This window comes from Pseudophryne corroboree, chromosome 2 (genome assembly GCF_028390025.1).
Source record: "Pseudophryne corroboree isolate aPseCor3 chromosome 2, aPseCor3.hap2, whole genome shotgun sequence".
NCBI lineage: Eukaryota > Metazoa > Chordata > Amphibia > Anura > Myobatrachidae > Pseudophryne > Pseudophryne corroboree.
This window is the reverse complement of record NC_086445.1, coordinates 882,515,258-882,539,923: the sequence shown is the minus strand read 5'-3', so window position 1 is coordinate 882,539,923 and position 24,666 is coordinate 882,515,258. Positions and strand designations below refer to the sequence as shown.

Sequence of the window (24,666 nt, the reverse complement as noted above, 5' to 3'; positions counted from 1 at the left end):
TATAATCTAATATTGAGACCTTTTAATTAATAAAAATTCCCTGGTGGAAGAGACTTTGCAGCAGAGCGGACGCTCATATTGATATGAAGTTCATGAGTAGCTTGATTATTAGATTCATAATGCTGTCCTACGTCAGCCTACGTACACAGGATAATACTTTCTATAAAAGTTATAAACTCCATTGTAGTCAATTAATATGAATGACTTCACAAAGATTAAACCCTAGATTAGACTACACCGCCAACCCCAGATTATGGGTGACTTTATAATGCATACCTTCTCCAACAATAATTTCTGGTGTTGATAAAACTCAGATCTCTGTTGGAATTACTATACATACCTATTCACACTCTATATGGTAATAAAAAAAATGGCATCCCATTTATCTGGTAACATTATTACAGTTGTTCCCCTGACACCCTAATCTCTAGTACAAAAAATCAGCCTCCAGATCTCTGGTGTCATTATTACACATGCACCATTAGTCCCTAATCTCTGCGGTAATAAATATCATACATCATGATAGGCAAGTCAGAGGTGGATGCAAGTGGCCGATGGTTTCCCTCTGTGCTTGCATTCAGGTTGCACTGCGCATGCATCGTAACGGTTACCATACAGAAGCTCAAAACAAAATTGCATGGCGATCCATACAAATTTGATGGGTGTTTCACTGATAGTGCGTCTTTGTGTGCACATTGGTGGATTTGATCCGCAGCCGGTAGGTAGCTCAGTAGGATGCCCATCAGCCATGGCATTACCATAAAGATGTAGTAGTGGCTATGGTAGAATCACCCCCCATATCTCTGGTGACATTTTATACATGCCACCTACCATGGTAATCTCTGTAATAATAAAAAAAAAAAACAATGAGATCCCAGAATCAATGAAAGTTTGAAGGAGTTGCCATGTGTTTTGTTGGTGTTCTATGTATGATATTATTTTGTTTCCCTGTCGTTTATGAAGCAGGCAAGGATACGTTGACTGAGAAGAATATTGGTGATGTTAATCAGCCAATAGCAATCAGCTTTTAATTAAATATGTTGTCAACTATGTTCTTCCCGATGATTGCACATTAAAGTGCTTTTATAGTTACATAAAAGCGTACAATACAAAATCAACAAACACATTATCATGTATAATTGCACAGACCAATCCTCAGAATACTGAGAAGATGTGGACCAAACAAAAGTATATATTTTTGCAGCAAATATAGTTCAGAATCCGAGAAGTGCTCATTAGTTTTTAAATTGGTGACTGCTTTAACCCATGCAGATCTAGAGAAGCTCTATGACTGCAGTTTAGCCATTTAGCTATGTATAAATGCATGTTTTCTAAATGATACATTGTGCTGTATGTATTACGAATTATGTCTACTATATCTTGGGGTAAATTTACTAAGGTGAGAGATTTTTTTAGAACTGGTGATGTTGCCCATAGCAACCAATCAGATTCTATCTATTATCTATCAGGTGGGGTAAAACAAATGATTGAGGATCTAGGTAGACTAGAGGAATGGTCAAGAGTCTGGCAATTACAGTTTAATGCCAAAAAATGCAAACTCATGCACTTGGGTCTCAAAAATCCTAAAGCTACATACAGTATTAATGGCACTATACTGGAAACTACTGAGGAGGAAAGGGATCTAGGAGTCACTATTTCAGATGACTTAAAGGCAGGTAAGCAATGTAACAAGGCAATGAGGAAGGCTAGTCAGATGCTTGGCTGCATTGGGAGAGGAATCAGCAGCAGAAAGAAAGAAGTAATAATGCCACTGTATAGGTCATTGGTACGGCCTCATCTAGAATACTGTATTCAGTTCTGGAGGCCACATCTTCAAAAGGATATTAATACATTAGAAACTGTACAAAGGAGGGCAACTAAAATGGTGCATGGCCTACATCACAAAACATACCCAGAAAGACTAAGAAATCTCAATATGTATAGTTTGGAGCAGAGAAGGTAAAGGGGGGACATGATAGAAACTTTCAAATATATCAAGGGTTTTAACAAAGTCCAGGAGGGAAACATTCTCCAAATGAAGAGAAGCAATAGGACACGAGGACATGCACTGAGACTGGAGGGGGGGAGGTTCAGGGGAAATTTGCGGAAAAATTATTTCACAGAAAGGGTAGTGGACAAGTGGAATAGCCTCCCATCAGAGGTGGTAGAGGCTAAGACAGTAGAGCAATTTAAACATGCATGGGATAGACATAAGGATATCCTTACAAAGAAATAAGGATCAAATAAGGTTACAGATAAAAATAATATAAAAAAAAAAAAGGGGGCAGACTAGATGGGCCAAGTGGTTCTTATCTGCCGACAAATTCTATGTTTCTATGTTTCTATCTTCTAGAAGCAGTTAGATAAATGTTAAGTAGAATCTGATTGGTTGCTGTGAGCATTATCACCAGTTCTTCAAAACTCCCACCTTAGTAAATTTACCCCCATTTATCTGAAGTTTTGAGATTTGGGGTTTTCTAGGTAAGAAATTTTTTTTTTCCAGAATTTGGAGAACTTCAGGTTCAAAGCAATACTGGTGATGAGCGTGATTTGTCATAATTTACCCAATGTCCATCGTGATGAGCAGCGACCCCTTCATCTTTCTAAAGCTGGGTACACACCTGGTCGACATGTTGGCAGACCCCCCGTATCGCTGGAAGAGCGGCCGATCCAGGTAAGTATACACACTTACCGATATGTATCCACCCAGCTGTGACATCAGCCCACTGCAGCAAGTGTAAGGGTGGTCGGCAAAACACCTGTACACATAGCCAGATCTTTAATATATTAGAAAATATATATGAACATATATCGGCTGTGCTGCAAAGTAGATGCGATATCTACTTGTTCACAGACATATCGGGGGTACACAACCACTGATGTCCTCGCACTATATCAGTTGTTTGCTCAAATGGCCGATATATTGCCTAGTGTGTACCCAGCTTTAGGGACCTCAGATGGACTTTATATAACCACCAGTCTTCTCTTAAACAAGATAGAAAAGAATAGTAATATTTTATGTCTTCATTAATCTCACAATGAGTTGATCGTTTGGAGGTTCCAGGAACTTCCTGTGGAATCTGTGGATCTCTCTTTTGAATTTCCATAGAGCTGCACAGAGGACAGAACATCATCAGGACCTCCAAATGATCAGGACCCATGGAAGACTCAGGAGATACTGCTCATTAATTCTGCCTTATGTGTCCCTAAGGTGGGTATATATCGACCTTTCTAAAGAGGACAAGTGAAGGTATTGCCCATAGCAACCACGTCTTGCTATAATTTACCTATATTCTGTAAAATGTTATCTAGAATCTGACTGGTTGCTATGGCCGGGATTCATTTAATTTACCGGTTTTCGGGATCCCAGCGGTCAGGATACCGACGCCATAGAGTGGGAATAGATCCTGTAGCAAGCCCACAGCATAGCAAGGGCAGTGAGCTCGCAAGGGGACTCTTAGTGCTCGCCCCCCTGCCGGCATACTGGCAGCCGGGGGGGGGCGCTGTTGGTATATTGACAGACGGCACCCCTGCCACCGGTAAATCATACTGAATCCCTATGGTCAACAGCTCCACTTGTTCTATTTAGAAGGTTTAATATATCCTGCCCTTCCCCCTGCTTCCCAAAAAAAAAACCTCTAACAGCATTTCTTTATAGCACTGTGGATACTGGGATACCAGATAAATAACCCCACACCTGTATAATTATTTACATGTTTTTCTGTGGAAAATTAATGTGTTCAATGTTCATATGTATGAGAATCTGTCTTCTACCAACATCTAAAAAGAAAGGGATATTTTTTTTATGACTGTGCCTTTTGCATGAGGGAAAGTATTAAAGGTCATATCCTCAGATGAGTTTAGTATAGATTTTATTTTTGTGTCCTGGATGTTGCAGGACACCACACATTTACTGTTTGCTACTGTATATTATCAATTCTAAAAGAGTGACAATTATTATTACAAAATAGAATTTTATAATGTGTTGTGTAGAAATAAATATAATAAAACTTGACAATGTATTTCCTTAGAGAGCAAATGCATAATTTTGCGTATATATTTATTATATGTTGAATGCAACAAGAACTATGCTTTATAAAAGAGACAGTTACCATATTTGTGCTTAAGGGGCACTTGTCTACTGTCATCGAAGGCTTCCGTTTTGTGGGTTGGAGGAATATTCATGAGGTCACAAGTTCCCAGTAAAATAATAGAATGCTTTCCTGTGAATATCAGTTCTCCTCACAAAATGGCTGCCTGGTCTACAGACGAGGTGTGCTCTTTAAGTTTTGAAGGATACATTTCCAAGTAATGAATGTACACTTGCTCTAATCATGAGTAAGAACTCTTTATTCCGCTTCATTTTAATCAGTCTGATTGCAGAAGCATATTGCTGGCATACCCTCAGGGATGGATAACAGTTAGCACAAGATACGTTAATGAACATCACTTCAGTGAGATCTAGTCTGGAGCATTATATTAGATGTGGTAAAGCAACATGTGGCATGCTGACAGTTGTTCATCCCTGTAATAAATGAAAAAGCACAGATTAAAAACGAAATGTACATTCCTTGCCTCTGTAAAATAATGATTGCCGAAGAACACCTCAATGTTAGTATTTTTATTCCAAAGCTTTTTATAGCCTTTTATCTTCTACAGTATAATTATTTACCTGCAAACTCACCAAAATATTGATTTTTGTAAATTACAGAGAACCAATGTATTCCTAAAATATGACATAAATAAAATAAAGAAAGAAACACTGCATTGATTTGTATGTATTAAAATAAAATACAACAGGGGGCGTGGCTTGGACGCTGTCCTGCTTGGTCACATTGAGCTGAAGCTCCTGCACATAAGGGCTTTAAAATAGCCACAAATTACTTGAATTAGCTCTACTGGCTCCTGATCCCCTCCAGTGAGCTGCTGCCTGCTGTGGGCTCCCCGGAGAGGCCTCCTGCACCGCTGAGAGTCGTTTTCCGCTGCTACAAGCTCGGGGCCTACGTGTCCTCCAGAAGCCGGGGCTTCGAGTTTGGGGACGTCCCGGCGCCGAGCTCCGGGACCCGCTCGCGCCCGCGGCGGGACCCGGCGGACCTCCTGTGGGCACACCACACATACCCTGACCGGCGGAGACCCTCCCCAGACCCTCAGGTACCTGTAAAGGGCCGACAGCTCCCTCCCTGTGCCTGCAATAGCAAGGAGAAGAGGAGTCTCTGCCCTGTAAACTCTGGCGGCGGCCATCTTGGAAAATTTTCTAATAGCTCCTGATATTACAAGCAGCACAACCCAGGGTCACTTCATAGCAGCTTTGTGGTAACCCTTTAGCACACACATCCTGTATGCTGTGCATCTGCAAGTAGCTTTTACTTATTGAAGACATATAATACGCTGCTGGTTGCAGCTACTGCAATACGTTCTGCTATCTAACCGTGCCCTCTCATACTATTCTGACACTGCTCTCAGCCCTGCCTGACGCTTTCCTACCATCATTATCGAGCTTGAGGCGGTACTCGTCTCTATATTCATACAGCCCGGCAAGATGTGACCCCTAATATGTGCCCTATCCGCCCAGAGTCTTACCGTTTAACATGGGAATACGTCTGAAAACCAGTACCCTGTCTACTTTATAACACATCAGCCTGGAGGGACTCGGCTGCTGCACCATCCTCAGATCATTTATTTTTCTCCATTTTCTTCCTCTATCTTAATATGGCGCCTAAAAAAGCAAAGAGCACACTACCTCCTCAGGTATCTCTCCCGATCCGGAAACAACACCAGGCGTCCCCGCCACCTCGAGGAGTGTCGGCCCCCTCTACGAAAAGCCCGCATGCACCTGATCTGACCAGCTCGCTCTCAGTGTCAGGCGTAGATCCGAACTCCGACGCTCCCCTTACCGTGAAGACTCTTTGCCAAGTCTTGACAGCCTTTAAACCGGACTTAACTCACGACCTCACAGCTGCTATACGTGAAGTTAAGGTTGAGCTGACAGCCATTGGGGATAGAACCGACACTCTAGAGCGCAAACTGGAAGAACTGGTGACGTCACATAATGATCTCATTACAGCTCACGACCAACAACAAAACGAGTTGGACGCATTTAAAAACAAAATGGCAGATATGGAGGACCGTTCCAGACGGAACAATATTAAAATACGTGGAATACCCGATTCGGTCGATAACTCCGATCTGACGGAATATGCGATGGCCTTGTTCCGTAAACTGCTACCTGGGGTACCCGATGCGGAACTGCTCATTGACAGGATTCATCGTCTTCCTAAACCTCGGTTCCTCTCCAACTCCTTACCTAGAGATACGTTACTCCGAGTACACTTCTTCACCGTTAAGGAACGTATCCTCCAAGCTACTCGAGATGCAGAGAACTCTGATACCCTAGGAGGCTTGCAATTATTTCCGGACTTTTCCGCAATCACCCTTTCTAAAAGACGCAGCTTAGCCCCGATTACCAACGCCCTCCGGGCCCAAGATATCCGATATAGATGGGGCTTTCCAGTGAAGCTGATTGTATTTTATGACGGCTCTACGTATATTATATCAGAACTGGAAGCCGGAGCGAAGCTGCTCGAGGACTGGGACATCTCGGTGAAATTACCATCCTCTCATGAGAGACGTCCTCCCCCTCGTTCGGAATGGTCCACTGAGTGAACGCATTACGTAATTAATGATTGTTCTAACATGCCTTCTATATTTCGTTAGAGATATCGTCTTTATTATATTCTGTTTATTGTTGCTCTTACAGTTCTCGAATCCCTCTGGGTGAGATACACCCTCTTCCCACTAGTTCTTATAGCGCATACTCTCCTACTTAAATGTGGTCGTTCAGTTTTCGCCCCAGTTTACCTGTTTATCTGTTTAATGACCTATCTTTCTAGTACACGCTGATTACAGCAGACGGATGTATTTCCACTAGCAAGATATGCCATACCATGTTGGGCTACACTTGTGTTTTTCTAATGTATGTTTATACCCTGCGTACCATTTATGTTTAGATGGGGATGTGCAGTTGTTCCCCTTACATATTAGCTATTTGTTTTCTTAATGACTCTGGGCGGATCGAAGAGTCCGCCTGCCCCTTGTTTATCTACTGAATTCATTTTTCCCCTGCAGTAGCTATGCAGACCCGATGTACTGGGTCGGTTTACTTTTCTTTCCCTTTTGTTTTCATATGTCTAAGCATATTGCCCCGGTTCCGTGATTTTTGTGTCCCCTCCCTCCCCCCCCCCCCATCCGGATGGGATGCCGTCACTTGCATGATATTTTAACTGAATAAGTATGGTTGGTATTCTCTCATTGAACGTTAAGGGCTTAAACTCCCCCAACAAACGTAGATTAGCTCTATCCTCCTTCCATAAGTATAAAGCCGATATAGTTGCTCTACAAGAAACCCACTTTTCTTCACACAATCCCCCTGTATTGAAAGACCATAGGTTCACTACTGGATATTTCGCTAACGGACCCTTTAAAAGAAATGGAGTAGCTCTGCTGTTTAGAAATGGTGTCCCTTTTACTCTCCACTCTCAAACTGCAGATAAAGCAGGTCGGTACTTAATTCTCACGGGTATTTTGGAGGGTAAATCCGTCACTATAGTCTCTCTATACGCACCTAACTCGAACCAAGTTTCCTTTATTAGGAAGCTATGCTTGCTTATCCAGAAGGTCCGGGTCGGCTCCCTAATTCTCCTAGGAGACTTTAACTTAGTACTAGATCCCAAATTAGATAAGTCGTCCCAGCCCCCTTCAACTACACCTAAAACTCGCACTGGCCCCTCACTAGCACTGCGTAACGTAGTAGCGGAGTTTGACTTATATGACATCTGGCGAATTCGCAACCCCTCAGGTAGAGACTACACGTTCTTTTCACCAGTTCACAATTCATATTCACGAATTGACTTCGTGTTATGCGATAAATGGACATTACAGGAGTCAGGTGCGGTGGATATCCTACCTATCACCTGGTCTGACCATGCTCCGCTATATTGGAAGTGGCACATTGGGCCTGCTTCCGTGCCCCCCAGACCATGGGGACTATCTCCCCATTTGTTGCATGACGCGCTAGCCAAAAAAATTATCTCAGACAGCTTGTCCCTGTATACAGATACCAATTCCCCTTCAGACACTTCTTTACCAAACTACTGGTGTGCGTTAAAAGCGGTGGTCCGCGGCTCCGCTATTCAGGCTGGAGCTACGCTTAAAAAGCAAGCCGAACGACTCCAACTAGACCTGGAACAGAGACTTAAAATAGCTGAAGACGAAAATAAGAAGCACCCCACCCGGCTTTTACGTAAGGAACTAGCTGACATCCGCAGCCAACTACAAAAACTCTTGGTTTTTAGAACCCAAATGGCCCTCAATAGACTACGACAGAAATTCTATTTAGTCGGTAACAGACCCGGTAAAATGCTAGCCCGCAGACTTCGTGCCCTACGAGCTCGCAACAGAATTAAATTCATCCTTTCCTCCACAGGCTCTAAGCTTGCTAACCCTCTAGATATTGCTAACCAATTCGCAGACTATTATACTAAACTGTACAACTTGCATTCTGATCCCCTCACATTCCAGCCCACCCCTGACTCTATACAAGCGTTTCTCTCTTCGGTCAATCTCCCCACCCTAACCCCTGATCAGCTAGACGCCTTAAATGCTCCTTGGACCGCAATAGAGGTCGAATCCACGATTAAATCCCTCCCTAAGGATAAAGCCCCTGGCCCCTATGGGTTTATTAACGACTTTTATGCTTCCTTTGCGGACCGTCTCTCCCCCACTTTGACCTCTCTGTTTAATGATATAACTAGTACTGGTACCTTCCCTAAAGAAATGCTGGAGGCTCAGGTAGTAGCTATTCCCAAACCTGGGAAAGACCCTGCCCACTGCCACAATTACAGACCAATTGCATTACTTAATAGTGATGTTAAGATCTATGCTATATTGATAGCATCCCGACTTAGTGTTTATTTACCACTGTTGATTCACCCCGATCAAGTTGGATTTGTACCTGGCAGACAGGCCTCTGACAACACCCGCAGGGTTTTTAACTTGATAGATAGGGCCCCTGACTCCGAGGGATTTTTGTTACTCTCATTGGATGCTGAGAAGGCGTTCGACAGACTAAATTGACTATATATGCGTACTGTTTTGGTTAAATTTGGCTTCTCGGCCCAGATTCTGTCGTCAATCTTAGCATTATATACCTTACCGTCAGCAAGGGTTTTTAGCAATGGATTCTTGTCGAATGCCTTCCCAATCACTAATGGTACCCGCCAGGGCTGCCCTCTCTCACCTTTGATATATGCTCTAGGTATCGAACCCCTGGCAGCTAAAATCAGAGCAGATGCTGCATTCCCCGGCCTGAGACACGGAGGACTCTCCCATAAGTTGTGCCTCTTTGCCGACGACGTTCTCCTCTTCGTATCTCAACCCTCCTCTTCTCTCCCGCATCTACATTCCATACTACACGGCTTCAGTGAGGCCTCATACTACAAACTGAACACAACTAAAACCGACGCTTTACCTGTCCAATTACCCGATACACTCACGGCTGCTTTACGTTCTCAATACCCATACAACTGGAAACTCGACTCACTTACATACCTCGGGATACTTATTCCTCCTACCTCCTGTACTGTGTTCGATTTAAATCTCCCCCCCCTAATACTCACTCTCCAGAACCTGACATCCTCGTGGTTGCTGTATGAGATATCCTGGCTGGGACGTTTATCTGCCTTTAAAATGTCCCTATTACCCAAACTTATGTATTTATTTTGCACTATACCTTATTCTTTCCCCAAACCATATCTCGATAAATGCAGAGTTGTTCTGACAAGATACCTGTGGAAATCGCACCCCCCAAAACTGGCACACGCTAGAATGATACTTCCCCGACACAGAGGAGGCCTCGCATTACCCGACCTGAGTATGTATCAGGAAGCATGTGTGCTTGCCCAACTGAAATCTTGGTACATCTCCAATCCCGCACCCCTGTGGGCTCATATTGAGGAGGTCGGGTGCATAGGATACCCCTTAGCAGATTTGCTGTGGACTCCTAAGGTCCTCCGTCCCAATGGTTTGAATGTTCTTCCCTCTACGGCTTCTTCTTTACGAATATGGGATAATTTGATGAGTAAGTTCCCTGGCATTACTACCCCCTACATGACCCTTTCACTTAAAGCAGTGAGTAAGTTAATTCCCAACTTACATATCTCTACGTGGACTGCTTGTAATATTCATACCCTTGGAGACTTATTAGATGGAACTATTTTCCTGTCATTCGCCCAACTGCACGATAAATTCTCCCTCCAAAGTACTGAACTGTTTCACTACTTTCAAATCAGACACTGGTTCCAGAGTCTACCCATCGTACAAACTCCCCCCAGCTCTCTAGTTCAGTCTATTCGATCCCGCGTGTTATTATCTTCATCAACTAAAGATATCACTTATTGGTACAATACACTCATCTCATTAGTCCCATACCAAAAGTCTAATGCCCAGAGGCGCTGGGAGGGGGACTTGGGTATTCCCATAGCAGAGTCACAATGGGAGAAATTATATCCGTTAACATTTCGCATGTCTCGCTGTTTAAACCATTCAGAAATGCATATTAAATTACTGAATAGATTATACCTCACCCCGGACAGACTGCACACCTTCTGGCCTTCCTGCTCACCACTATGTTGGAGGAATTGCGGGGAAATAGGACATTTGTACCATATTTTCTGGTCATGTCCCCTTCTCCAAACTTTCTGGGCAGAAGTATTTACACTGATAAATAAAGTTCTAGGTCTATCTTTAAGCCCGTCCCCAGCTTTGGCTCTCCTACATATGTATCCCCTGGAGGTATTAGCCTCCCAGAGGTACGTGTTGGGACACATTTGTATAGCAGCAAGGGCAACCTTGGCCCAAGCCTGGAAACAGGCGGTGGTCCCCCCTGCTTTAAGGGTGTTCCATAAAGTTAATTTCCATTATACCATGGAAACTGAATGTGTGCCTTATTCCTCCTCTGCTTCCTCTCCCATTGTGAAATGGTACCAATGGCATGAATACGTCACGGAGGGGGAAGGTTATGCCCTCATATCACACCCGGGGAAGACATCCCCCTTACAATTCAGCCTGAAGGAGAAATCTTCTACTTCTTGAGTGCTCTATCTCTCATGCTTTCCCCTTTGGTTTACATTAGATGTTACACTTATAATGTGGTCAACCGCTTCCCACCGGATGCTAGAGACGGAGTAGAGAAACCCTATCGAATTAGCTATGTGCACTGCAAACCGTTAACATGATTAGGATACCTGTATACCTACTTAATGTTATGTTATCTGTTCTATATGTATGTTGCATTTCATTGACGTGTACATCCCTCCCCACCCTGTTCTTTTTTCTGTACCCCCCCCCCCTTTTTTTTTTTCTCTTTGCATTCGATATAAAATTCAATAAAAATTATTGATGTTAAAATAAAATACAACAGCTTCCTTTTCTAAAATTCACAAATAAATGTTTGTACTGCGGTCTGTCGCACCGAAGGAGGTGTGTGTGTGTGTGTGTGTGTGGGGGGAAGGGGGGGGGGAGTTTCACTAATTACTCGGGCTTGGGCTTGTTAGATGGACCCAGGTTATATTGTTTTCACAATTTTTTTAGGGGACGTATTAGTCACACCTTCCCGTAGTGGTGCAGCAAAATTGGCAAGCTTACAAAAAACTGGGCCAGTCCTGTAAATTTCAGGATCCATGAGAGGTATATTTCCAGATACACTTCTTCCAAACAGGTATGGCCAAGCCTGTGAGAGTAGGTATATTGTATGTCCATCATGTCATTTAGGCATATTTTATTGAAAGTTATAATTTTTTAATTTTTAATGCCTTTCTTTAAAAAAATCTTACTTTTAGAAACCAAACATTTATATATGAATGGTGGGAATTCAAAAATCATGAAAAAGAGGTATTATACTATGCAAGTGATCAATAATTAAAAATAGGGATATTTCTTGTCAATTACGTGTGCATGAAAGACACCCCTGTATATACTGTAATTGGAACTACCAGAGTTTAGAAGTGAAATTGCAGCATGCATAGCTAGATTAGGGTAGTGAGGGTTAGGGTAGTGAGGGGGGGGGGATACTATAGTATCCCCTGCGCACAGGGGATACTATACTCCAGGCCCCCTGGATGAAGCACACGGCTAGATCTCCCTCTGGTGCAGCAGCAGGACCAGAACGCAAGCTGGACAATATGCAGTACACCCAGAAACACACAAGTATCAGGTTTCATGAGCTACCAACAGGGCTTTCCGATCAGAGCAAAGATAGGAGGGGAGAGACAGCTGTAAGTGACCCAGGGATCCCTGCTTTTCCTCCTCCCTGCCTGGGTGTCTGGGTCCTGGTTAACTTGTTACCTAATGAGAACATTAGGGTCTAGAGAAAGAGACACACACAGAGAGTACTCCTTAGTCCTGTCCTAGTGTGTAAGTAGTACAGAGACTGCTATTCTTGCATGTGATGATAAATTACACTGCCCAACAAAAAAAAATTTTTGTTTGATGCCTGGAATGTTAGTTTTAATTTTTGGTTATATTGGGCGTTCTAATTCCAAATACGAAAACGTTTTTCTCTATCAGCTATACTTTTTGCACCTGCCCAGGCCGCAGCACATCGCCATCTGGGCGACCTCCTGGTTGTTAGAAACTTTCTGGGCAACCACAAAGCTCAAAACTATGCTGAGCTAGTAAGCAACATGATCATTAATTTCAGTGACCTTGGATGTAATATGTAATTTCAGAGACCTTGGATGTAAAAGTTCATTACATACACAGCCACTTGGACCATTTCCCAGAAAATTTGGGTGATATGAGTGAAGAGCAAGGTGAAAGATTTTACTAGGACATTAAACAAACAATGGAAGATCGCTACGAGGGAAGATGGGATATACTGTACATATGATGGCAGATTACAGCTGGAATTTACAAAAAGACTGTCCAAACAAAGTCCATTCAAGAATGTCCCACAAAAGAAGCTTCCTAAACTAATTTTCTTTTCATTTATGATTACATTTTATTATTTTGAAGAAATAGTGTTATGTGAGTCACTATAGTGTTACTGTAATGTTGTATGTTTTATTGATGTCACTAAAATATTCTAGAAAATATATTTAGACTATTTAGACTTTTTTAACATTTTGTGTTTTATTATGTGACTCATGGGCCTAATATGAAATAGGGTAGCACAAATCAGACAATGTTTATATCTCAAAAATGAAAGCTGATAGGTGAATATGAATGTTATATTTGAAATTAGCACACCAAATATACATAAAATTAGCAAAAAAAAATACTCGACACCAAAACATTTTGGGTTATATTATGTGAATCGTAGGCCTAATATGAAATAGGGTAAAACAAATCACACAATGTTTATATCTCAAAAATTAGAGCTGATAGGCGAAAATTAATGTTATATTTGAAGTCAGCACACCAAATATACATAAATTCAGCTAAAAAATCCTCGGCACCAAAACACGTGTTGAGCTGTGTTATAGATTTTATTTTTCTGTGTGTATTTTAAGGTTGTTTAAGTTGTCTTTAGTCCACTACAAGAAAACTTTATAAAATAGTTGTCTCTCAATTAGGTGGAGCTATAAACAGTTCCCAGGTACTATGAAACTCAGTTTAAATATAATATACACAATTGGTTTAAATTTAATATACACAATCCATACCGCCCAACATGACCCATTTCAGAAGGGACTAAATGCTCTCTTTTTTTATCAAATAAATAGTTCAACACAAGTGACGCCAATGCTATATTAAGAGGGATGTCCAGGTAGAGAGTATTTTGTCCCTCCTGGAATGAGCCATGGGGGTAATTCAGACCTGATCGCTGCTGTGCGTTTTCTCACACCCTGCGATCAGGTCTGAACTGCGTATGCACCACAATGCGCAGGCGCGATGGACTGCAGCAACGGGGATCGCCGTTCAGCGGCGGGATGGTGCAAAAATTCCGAGCGCACCGGCGATCATAAGGTGATTTACAGGAAGAGGCTGTTTGTGGGTCGCAAGGAGTGTCCGGGAAAACACAGGATGGACCCGGCGTTTGGAGGGAGGGTTTCTGACGTCAGCTCCAGCCCTGATCATCACAGCGGCTGAGTAAGTCCTGGTCAGTGCAGAGACTGCACAAACTTATGTTTGCGCAGCTCTGCAGCAAAAGCGGACGCACACCTGAACACACACCATACCCTTCCCTCTGTAGGCGGTGACTACCTGATCGCAGGGATGCAAAAAACGCACCCTAGCGATTAGGTCTGAATTACCCCCCATGTTAGGAGGTACAGTGTATCTGGAAAGTATTCACAGCGCTTCACTTTTTCCACATTTTGTTATGTTACAGCTTTATTCCAAAATAGAATTAAATAATTTTTTCCCTCAAAATTCTACACACAATACAACGTGAAAGAAGTTTTTTGGAGATTTTTGCAAATTTATTAAAAATAAAAAACTAAGAAATCACATGTACATAAGTATTCACAGCCTTTGCCATGAAGCTCAAAACTGAGCTCAGGTGCATCCTGTTTCTACTGATCATACTTGAGATGTTCCTACAGCTTAATTTTAGTCTACCTGTGGTAAATTCAGTTGATTGGGCATGATTTGGAAAGGCACACACCCAGTGGTTAAAGTGGGCCGGAACGGGGCGAAACTGCGTTCCGTCACCTCTAATTGCAGGCGGAACCAGTTCCGCCTCCGCCCGGCCACAGCATCAGGTCCCTGCTGCATTGTGAAGTTGGGTGCAGCCGCCAGCCAATCCCGGCTCGCGGACCGGCTGCAGCACCAATCTAAAGCAGAGGCAGCTTTTTCAAAGTCTGGTGTGAGCCAATCACGGCTCGCGGACCGCCAGCCAATGAGAAGCTGCCAAGTGGCAGCTTCTCATTAGCTGGCGGTCCAGGTGCCGTGAATGGCGCACAATCGGCGCCAGATTCAAAGTGCGGCGGCTTATCGCTTCTGGTCACTGTATCAGCTCTTCCCTGGGTGAGGCATGCTAGGGGATCAGAACAGCTCACCCAGGGCCGGCCCGACCATTATGCGGCGTACGCAGCCGCGTAGAGGACTGCAGTGTGCAGAGCGCCGCCATGTGTTAGCCATGGATGTCCGGATCCTTTACAGGAGGAGCAGTGGCGTTAAGTCCGTCGAGCCCCTACTCTCCTGGCTGGGGGCAGCAGCAGCCTCTTTACACGGCAGCAGTTACAAGCGGCTGGGACTCTGAGTCACTGAGACTCACACACCCCTCTACCAGCCCACAGTCAGGAAAACGCCACACGCAGCCCACCCAGCGACAGCTCACCGCACACACAGCCCAGCAAAGTCACCACCCCCATGTGCCAGCATGTTGAACCTGGGGACCGAGGAGCAGAGCGCCAGCTGCATGAGCCTGGTCTCAAGAAAAGGATCATCCTGGCAACGGCTAAGGTAAGAGTGGCAGTGCCCACACAGCACCCCTCTTCACTCTGACTGGCACACTCCCTTCTCTCTCTGCCTGCCATTCTTTTTCCTAAATTCTAGCCTCTTCTTTTTCCTCCACAATTCCAATGTGTGTCTGTGTGTATATTGTATGTGTTCTTCTCTCCCTCCTTTTTCACAGCACACCTCCACTTTTCTCTTCTTTATTGCGTCACATGAACTGGATAGTGAAGCAGGCTTGCAGATTTTGAATGAATTCAAGTAAATGCTAGTAGCTCCAAAAGTAATATTCATAGTGTGGGCAGTATACTGTAGCTAGTTAGCTGCCTGTGGGACATCTGTTGCAGCCACTGTGCAGGGCCTAGTAGTAGAGTTAGGCTTGCTGCTTGTTTGCTTGTATAATCCTACTGTGTGGTGTAATATTAATTACAAGCAATGTACTCAGGGCCGTTTCCAACCATTACGCCAGGTGCACAGCCATGTAGAGCACCACACTGTGAAGGTAATCGCTACTGTCTTCTCCATCCCCAGGCTGCTAGCTGACCATAGTGCCCAGCCCCCAGAAGATTGTGCTACTGTGAGACAGTATTTTGAATTGGGGGTACTTTTGTGTGGCCACGCCCCTTCCTTATGAGACCACACCCCTTTTTGTGGCGCACGCTTTCGGCGCGCGCTAAGCGGGAGGGGTCATGCGGGAGAAGAGTTCCCCCACCTCTCCAGGACCACTTTAAGCCCTGCACACACCTGTCTAGGATGCTAATTCAGACTGGATCGCGGCAGCGATCGCAGTCTGAATCCTTTTGTGGAGTGCGCACACACAGCGGCCGCACTGCACGTGTGCACACCGGGCTGCGATTGACAGGCAGAGGCGGTTGTGGGGCGGGAGGGGCCGTGCCATCGTGTTAGAACGCCATTGGCGGGAGCGGTCGGACAACGGAGGTGTGTCCGAACCATAGGGGGGGCATGGCAGCTGCGTGATGTCACATGCAGCCGCTGCAATCTGGGCAGCGGCAAGGAGCTACTTGCCAGGTACAAAAGCATCGCCACCGTGCAATGCTTTTCTACCTGTGCGGCGGGGAAGGGGGAGGGGGGTAACATAGAATTTGTCGGCAGATAAGAACCACTTGGCCCATCTAGTCTGCCCCTTTTTTTTTTTTTTTTTATATTATTTTTATCTCTAACCTTATTTGATCCTTATTTCTTTGTAAGGATATCCTTATGTCTATCCCATGCATGTTTAAATTGCTGTACTGTCTTAGCCTCTACCACCTCTGATGGGAGGCTATTCCACTTGTCCACTACCCTTTCTGTGAAATAATTTTTCCGCAAATTTCCCCTGAACCTCCCCCCCTCCAGTCTCAGTGCATGTCCTCGTGTCCTATTGCTTCTCTTCATTTGGAGAATGTTTCCCTCCTGGACTTTGTTAAAACCCTTGATATAGTTGAAAGTTTCTATCATGTCCCCCCTTTCCCTTCTCTGCTCCAAACTATACATATTGAGATTTCTTAGTCTTTCTGGGTATGTTTTGTGATGTAGGCCATGCACCATTTTAGTTGCCCTCCTTTGTACAGTTTCTAATGTATTAATATCCTTTTGAAGATATGGCCTCCAGAACTGAATACAGTATTCTAGATGAGGCCGTACCAATGACCTATACAGTGGCATTATTACTTCTTTCTTTCTGCTGCTGATTCCTCTCCCAATGCAGCCAAGCATCTGACTAGCCTTCCTCATTGTCTTGTTACATTGCTTACCTGCCTTTAAGTCATCTGAAATAGTGACTCCTAGATCCCTTTCCTCCTCAGTAGTTTCCAGTATAGTGCCATTAATACTGTATTTAGCTTTAGGATTTTTGAGACCCAAGTGCATGATTTTGCATTTTTTGGCATTAAACTGTAATTGCCAGACTCTTGACCATTCCTCTAATCTACCTAGATCCTCAATCATTTGTTTTACCCCACCTGGTGTGTCTACCCTGTTGCATACCTTTGTGTCATCTGCAAAAAAGCATACTTTCCCTTTAATGCCATTTGCAATGTCACCAATAAAGATATTAAAAAGCACTGGTCCAAGTACAGATCCCTGGGGTACTCCACTGGTAACATTTCCCTCCTGTGAATGCACTCCATTTACCACAACTCTCTGTTTTCTATCCTCATGTCAGGTAGGGCCTGACATGAGGGGCGGACTAGCCCTGTGCTGTGCGTCCCGCTGCATGTCAGAGTAAATGATCACAGAGGTGCTAAGTTTATGACATCTATGATCAGATCTGAATTACCCCATATATAAGGTCCCAGACTTGGCAGTGCATATCTGAGCACAAACCAAGCATGAAGTCAAAGGAATTGTCTGTAGACCTCTGAGACAGGATAGTCTTGAGGTACAAATCTGGGGAAGGGTACAGAAAAATATCTGCTGCTTTGAAGGTCCCAATGAGCACAGTGGCCTCCACCATCCGTAAATGGAAGAAGTTCAGAACCACCACGACTCTTCCTAGAGTTGGCCGGCCGTCTAAACTGAGCGATCGGGCTAGAAGGGCCCTAGTCAGGGAGGTCACCGATGGTCACTCTGTCACCGATGTTCACTTTGTCAGAGCTACAGCATTCCCCTGTAGAGAAAAGAGAACCAAAATGCACCTGAAGGACCAGATTGTGAGAAACAAAATTCTCTGGTCTGATGAGACAAAGAGTGACCTCTCTGGCGTGAATGCCACGCGTCATGTTTTGAGGAAACCAGGCACCGCTCATCACCAGGCCAATACCATCCCCACAGTGAAGCATGGTGATGGCAACATCATGCTGACGGGATGTTTTTCAGTGGCAGGAACTGGGAGACTAGTTAGGATAGAGGGAAAGATGAATGCAGCAATGTACAGCGACATCCTGGATGAAAACCTGTTCCAAAGCGCTGTTGACCTCAGACTGGGATGACGGTTCATCATTCAGCAGGACAAAGACCCTAACCACACAACCAAGATATCTATCACTGACCTGGTTTGGAAGTGTTGTGGACTCGGGGTTTCTTCCGGTGACCGGGAAGAGGAACCGCTACTGGGTCGCAGTAGAGATGGCCGGATGTAGGTCTTCCTCATACAGGATTAGGACGGTAGGCAGGAGGCACGGGTGAATGCTTGAAGGTCTCCTGAAAGACAAGACTTGTAAAGGTGCTGATGAATTGGTGGAGAGTACCAAAAGCTTACTGTGAGCGATGTTGGGGTGCTGGAGGCACCGAAATGCTAGAGTTACTGAGGTGTTTGAAGGCGCTGAGGCGCTTAGAGACGTTGAGATGCTTGGAGGCACAGTGGTGCTGGAGGCACGAAGGTGCTGGAGGCACAGAGGTGCTGGAGGCACAGAGGTGCCGAGTGCTGAGGCACGGAGGTGCTGAGTGCTGAGGCACGGAGGTGCTGAGTGCTGAGGCACGGAGGTGCTGAGGCACGGAGATGCTGAGGCACGGAGGTGCTGAGTGCTGAGGCACGGAGACACTGGAGGCACAGAGGTGCTGAGTGCTGGGGCATGGAGGTGCTGAGGCACGGAGATGCTGAGGCACGGAGATGCTGAGGCACGGAGGTGCTGGGAAGCACGGAGACGCTGATGCACGGAAGTGCTGGGAAGCACGGAGATGCTGAGGCACGGAGAAACGGGAGCTCTGGAGATCACCACCGCAGTCGCAGCAACGATGATACTCAGGCGCCGGAGCATTGCCCGGCGTCTGAATTTGAACTTCCCGCCAGGGCCTGATTGGTGGAGGTACCAATGACGTCACCCGCACCTCCCGTGGACGTCGAGCGCACACGCTGGCCGGACGGAGCGATGGACGCCGGGAACCGCCAGCGAGGACGGCCGCACGGAGACCCAGCGCGCCCGGAGGGGTAAGTATGGAGACCGCGGCGGCGCTGTGACAGTACCCCCTCCTCTAGGAGTGGCCCCTGGACACTTTCCTGGTTTCGTAGGGTGTCTAGAATGGAAAATCCGCATTAGTCGAGGAGCCGAGACCTCAGAAGCCTTTATCCAACTTCTCTCCTCAGGACCATATCCTTTCCATTCCACCAGATATTGCAGATTCTTGTGAAGGTAACAAGAGTCTAGAATAGTTTTGATCTCGAAGTCTGTTCCTGTTTCAGTCTGCACAGAGGTGGGGCTAGAGGTCTTTGAATGAAAACGATTAAGGACGAGAGGACGAAGAAGAGAAACATGGAAGGCATTTGGTATACGTAGGTGAGAAGGTAAACCCAGTTTACAGACCACAGGACTTAGGACTTGTAGCACAGGGTAAGGACCGATGAATCTTGGAGCAAACTTCATGGTGGGCACCTTCAACCGGAGATTACGTGTGGACAGCCATACCCTGTCACCAACCTTGTATTGAGGAGCGGCTCGCCGTTTCTTATCTGCGAAGAATTTGTACCGGACTGAAACCTTCTTAAGATTAGCATGAATCTTACTCCAAATTTGTCCGAAATGTTGTAGAGTGGACGTTACAGCTGGAACCTCTTCTATCGGAAGGCTTGGTAATTCCGGAACACGTGGATGGAACCCATAGTTGACGAAGAATGGAGAGTCACCAGTGGAAGAATGAAACGAATGGTTATGGGCAAACTCCGCCCAAGGTAACAACTCCACCCAGTTGTCCTGTGAAGGGGAGAGATAAAGACGAAGGAAAGTCTCTAGATCTTGATTGACTCGTTCCGTTTGTCCATTCGTTTGGGGATGATAAGCGGAGGAAAACTTAAGTTTAATCTGTAAAGTTGAGCAGAGGGCTTTCCAAAACCTTGCGGTGAACTGTACCCCACGATCAGAGACTATTTCCTGTGGCAACCCATGCAACCGAAAATGTTCTTGAATGAATAGTAGAGCTAGTTTCGGAGCTGTCGGTAGACCAGTCAATGGAACGAAGTGTGCCATCTTCGAAAAATGGTCGACGATCACCCAGACGGTGTTGCAACCCTTGGAACAGGGCAAGTCAGTGATGAAGTCCATGGAAATGTGAGTCCAGGGTCTCACAGGAATAGGCAAAGGACGAAGCAACCCAGCAGGAGGCAGGCGAGGAGATTTATGTTGTGTACACTGTGGACAAGAATTAACGTAATCCTGTACATCCTTCCTCATGGTGTTCCACCAGTAAGACCTTTGCAGAAACTTGTACATCTTCTGGGCACCGGGATGACCGGAAAACTTGGAGTTATGGGCCCACTGTAATATTCTTGGCCGGAATCTAGCAGGTACGGACATTCTTCCAGGAGGAGGAGCTGGAGTAGTTAAAGCAGCGGAGACAGAAACTGGATTTAGAATTAAACTCCGCTCAAAAGATTCATCCTCGTCTGTGGAAACTTGTGAACGGGACAGCGCATCTGCTTTAGTATTGAGAGTCCCGGCCCGGTACTTGATAACAAAAGAAAATCGAGTAAAGAAAAGTGCCCATCTCGCTTGGCGAGGATTCAAGCATTGTGCGGATTTGATGTACAACAAATTTTTGTGATCCGTGTAAATGGTAAACACATGTTTAGCCCCTTCTAAGAGGTATCTCCACTCTTCCAAGGCGGATTTAATTGCCAAAAGTTCCTGGTCTCCAATAGTGTAATTTAGTTTGGCCGGAGAGAATTTCCGAGAATGGAAGCCACACGGATGTAATTTCTTATCAGAGGAGTACTGAGAGAGAACGGCCCCAACCCCGACTGAAGATGCGTCAACCTCTAGGAAGAAAGGTTCATCGAAATTTGGTTGTTGGAGAACAGGAGCAGACATGAAAGCTAACTTCAAGTGGGAAAAGGCCTCAATGGCTTCAGGAGGCCACAAACTCGGATTAGAGCCCTTTCTCGTCAAGGCAGTAATGGGCGCAACAATGGTGGAGAAACCTCTAACGAATTTCCTGTAGTAATTCGCAAAGCCCAGGAATCTTTGTATTGCTTTTAAAGAGAGAGGCTGAGTCCAGTCACGAATGGCAGAGAGCTTTTCCGGATCCATGCGAAGCTCCGTCCCCCAGATGATATAACCGAGGAACGGAATTGATGTTACTTCAAAGGTACATTTGGAAAGCTTAGCATAGAGATGATTCTCTCATAAACGGTGGAGCACTTCTTTGACTTGAGTCCTGTGTTCAACAAGATTCTTGAAAGAAATCAGTATGTCGTCCATATATATCACAACACTCTGATATAACAAGTCTCGGAAGATTTCGTTGACGAATCCCTGGAAAACAGCAGGAGCATTACTAAGACCGAACGGCATCACCAGGTATTCGTAATGCCAATCCCGGGTATTGAAGGCAGTCTTCCATTCATCCCCTTCTCGGATGCGTATAAGATTATAAGCTCCCCTCAAGTCGAGTTTGGAGAAAACGCGGGCGCCACGAACCCTATCAAATAATTCTGTGATTAGTGGCAAGGGGTATTTATTCTTGATAGTGATATCATTTAAGCCGCGGTAGTCGATACATGGTCTCAACCCCCCGTCCTTCTTCTTCACGAAAAAGAAGCCCGCTCCAGCAGGGGAGGAAGAGGGGCGAATAAATCCCTTGAGCAGATTGGACTTAATATATTCCGACATAGCTTGAGTCTCGGGAAGAGACAGGGGATATGTGCGACCACGAGGTGGCGTCTTCCCTGGGACAAGGTCAATAGGGCAGTCCCAAGGCCTATGAGGTGGTAACAGATCAGCTGCTTGTTCTGAAAACACATCCTTGTACCCTTGATACGCCTCCGGAATATGCTCTTCATCCGTCTTAGAAGAGACACGGAGCGGACAAACGGGAGTGAGTCAGTTAGCGTGACAAAAGGAACACCAAGACAGAATTTGAGAAGACTTCCAGTCAATGTGGGGATTATGAATTTTCAGCCAAGGCATTCCAAGGACCAGATCGTGATGCATTTCTGGAATCACCAAGAGTTCCAGACTTTCTTGATGTAGAGCCCCGACCTGCAGCTTAACTGGCTCTGTGCGCCACATTATGAGACCCTTGGAAATTCTAGTACCGTTGATAGCCGTCAACGAAATAGGCCGCTCGATAGGCCGTAACTTTAAATCCATGCTTTGGACACAGGAGGAAGAAACGAAGTTCCCCGCAGCTCCGGAATCCAACAGGGCTTCACAAGACTTGGAGGCTGAATCGGTGACTAAAGTTACAGGAAGCAAACAGTCCAAAATTGGAGAAGATTTTGTCGTAACCCCCAGCTTGACTCCTCCGGAACAAGCTAGGCCTGCCCGTTTCCCGGACGGGATTTACAAAACTTGAGGAAATGATCTGCGGCTCCACAGTAAAGGCAAAGTTTACCCTCACGACGACGCTGTCGTTCTTCCGGAGACAGTCGGGATCGGTTAATTTGCATGGGCTCGTCCGAGCTAGGCATAGCCACCGGTCTAGGAGTAGGATTCCGGAACCTGGAACGATCTGAACGGCTACGTTCTCTTCCACGCTCCTGCATCCGAAGATCCACCTTGACGCAAAGGGAAATCAACTCTTCTAATGGATCCGGCAGATCCCTTGTGACCAACTCATCTTTCAGCCGGTCGGAGAGACCGTTCCAGAAGGCAGCTCTCAGAGCGTCATTATTCCAGCGCAATTCAGAGGCAATGGTCTGGAAATGAACCACGTACTGACCCACGGAACGGGAGCCCTGACGAACATGGAGCAAGTCGGAAGAAGCAGTGGTCATCCTGCCGGGCTCGTCGAAGATTTTCCGAAAGGACGTGATGAAGTTGGTGTAGTTGGAAACCACGGGATCAGATCGTTTCCACAACGGAGACACCCAATCCAACGCTGACCCTTCAAGCAGGGAAATGATATACGCTACCTTAGAGCGATCCGTAGGGAAGTTATGAGAGAGCAGCTCGAAGTGCACCTCGCACTGATTTAAAAAACGACGGCAATTCTTTGGGTTCCCATTATAGCGGGAAGGAGTAGGAAGCTGAAGACGTGACCTGGTACCTGCCGGAGGTTGGACATTACTGGAAACAGCAACTGGAGCAGTTACGGGAGCTGGAGCCGGAATTGCGGAGGCTAAGGATGCTTGGATTTGATCCAATCGGCCGGACAATTCCTGGAGATATTGCATCACCTGACCCTGTGTTGCCTCTTGAGACTGAACTCGGGAAGCCAAACTTTGGATGGCGCTTCACTCTGTGTTCCGATTCCCCGGGTCCATGTGGCCTGAGTATACTATCACTGACCTGGTTTGGAAGTGTTGTGGACTCGGGGTTTCTTCCGGTGACCGGGAAGAGGAACCGCTACTGGGTCGCAGTAGAGATGGCCGGATGTAGGTCTTCCTCATACAGGATTAGGACGGTAGGCAGGAGGCACGGGTGAATGCTTGAAGGTCTCCTGAAAGACAAGACTTGTAAAGGTGCTGATGAATTGGTGGAGAGTACCAAAAGCTTACTGTGAGCGATGTTGGGGTGCTGGAGGCACTGAGGTGCTGGAGGCACCGAAATGCTAGAGTTACTGAGGTGTTTGAAGGCGCTGAGGCGCTTAGAGACGTTGAGATGCTTGGAGGCACAGTGGTGCTGGAGGCACGAAGGTGCTGGAGGCACAGAGGTGCTGGAGGCACAGAGGTGCCGAGTGCTGAGGCACGGAGGTGCTGAGTGCTGAGGCACGGTGGTGCTGAGTGCTGAGGCATGGAGGTGCTGAGTGCTGAGGCACGGAGGTGCTGAGGCACGGAGGTGCTGAGTGCTGAGGCACGGAGGTGCTGAGGCACGGAGGTACTGAGTGCTGGGGCACGGAGGTGCTGAGGCACGGAGATGCTGAGGCACGGAGATGCTGGGAAGCACGGAGATGCTGAGGCACGGAGGTGCTGGGAAGCACGGAGATGCTGAGGCACGGAGGTGCTGGGAAGCACGGAGATGCTGAGGCACGGAGAAACGGGAGCTCTGGAGATCACCACCACAGTCGCAGCAACGATGATACTCAGGCGCCGGAGCATTGCCCGGCGTCTGAATTTGAACTTCCCGCCAGGGCCTGATTGGTGGAGGTACCGATGACGTCACCCGCACCTCCCGTGGACGTCGAGCGCACACGCTGGCCGGACGGAGCGCTGGACGCCGGGAACCGCCAGCGAGGATGGCCGCACGGAGACCCAGCGCGCCCGGAGGGGTAAGTATGGAGACCGCGGCGGCGCTGTGACAATATCAAAGGAGAGGCTTCAGGACAACTCTGTGAATGTCCTTGAGTGGCCCAGTCAGAGCCTAGACTTGAAAACCAATTGAACATCTCTGGAGAGATCTG

The 24,666-nt window shown here is 46.1% G+C and overlaps 1 long non-coding RNA gene across 2 annotated transcripts in view; it reads right to left on the bottom strand.

Moving 5' to 3' along the window:
- Positions 1–24,666, bottom strand: part of LOC135049950 (uncharacterized) — a 164,135-nt gene that overhangs the window by 107,101 nt on the left and 32,368 nt on the right. Inside the window, exon 2 of one of the 2 annotated variants that reach the window (XR_010241517.1) lies at positions 4,113–4,525. The exons of the other annotated variant lie outside the window; for it this stretch is intronic. This is a non-coding gene — a long non-coding RNA (uncharacterized LOC135049950). The remainder of the gene's footprint in view (positions 1–4,112; positions 4,526–24,666) is intronic. 2 annotated transcript variants of the gene reach the window in all.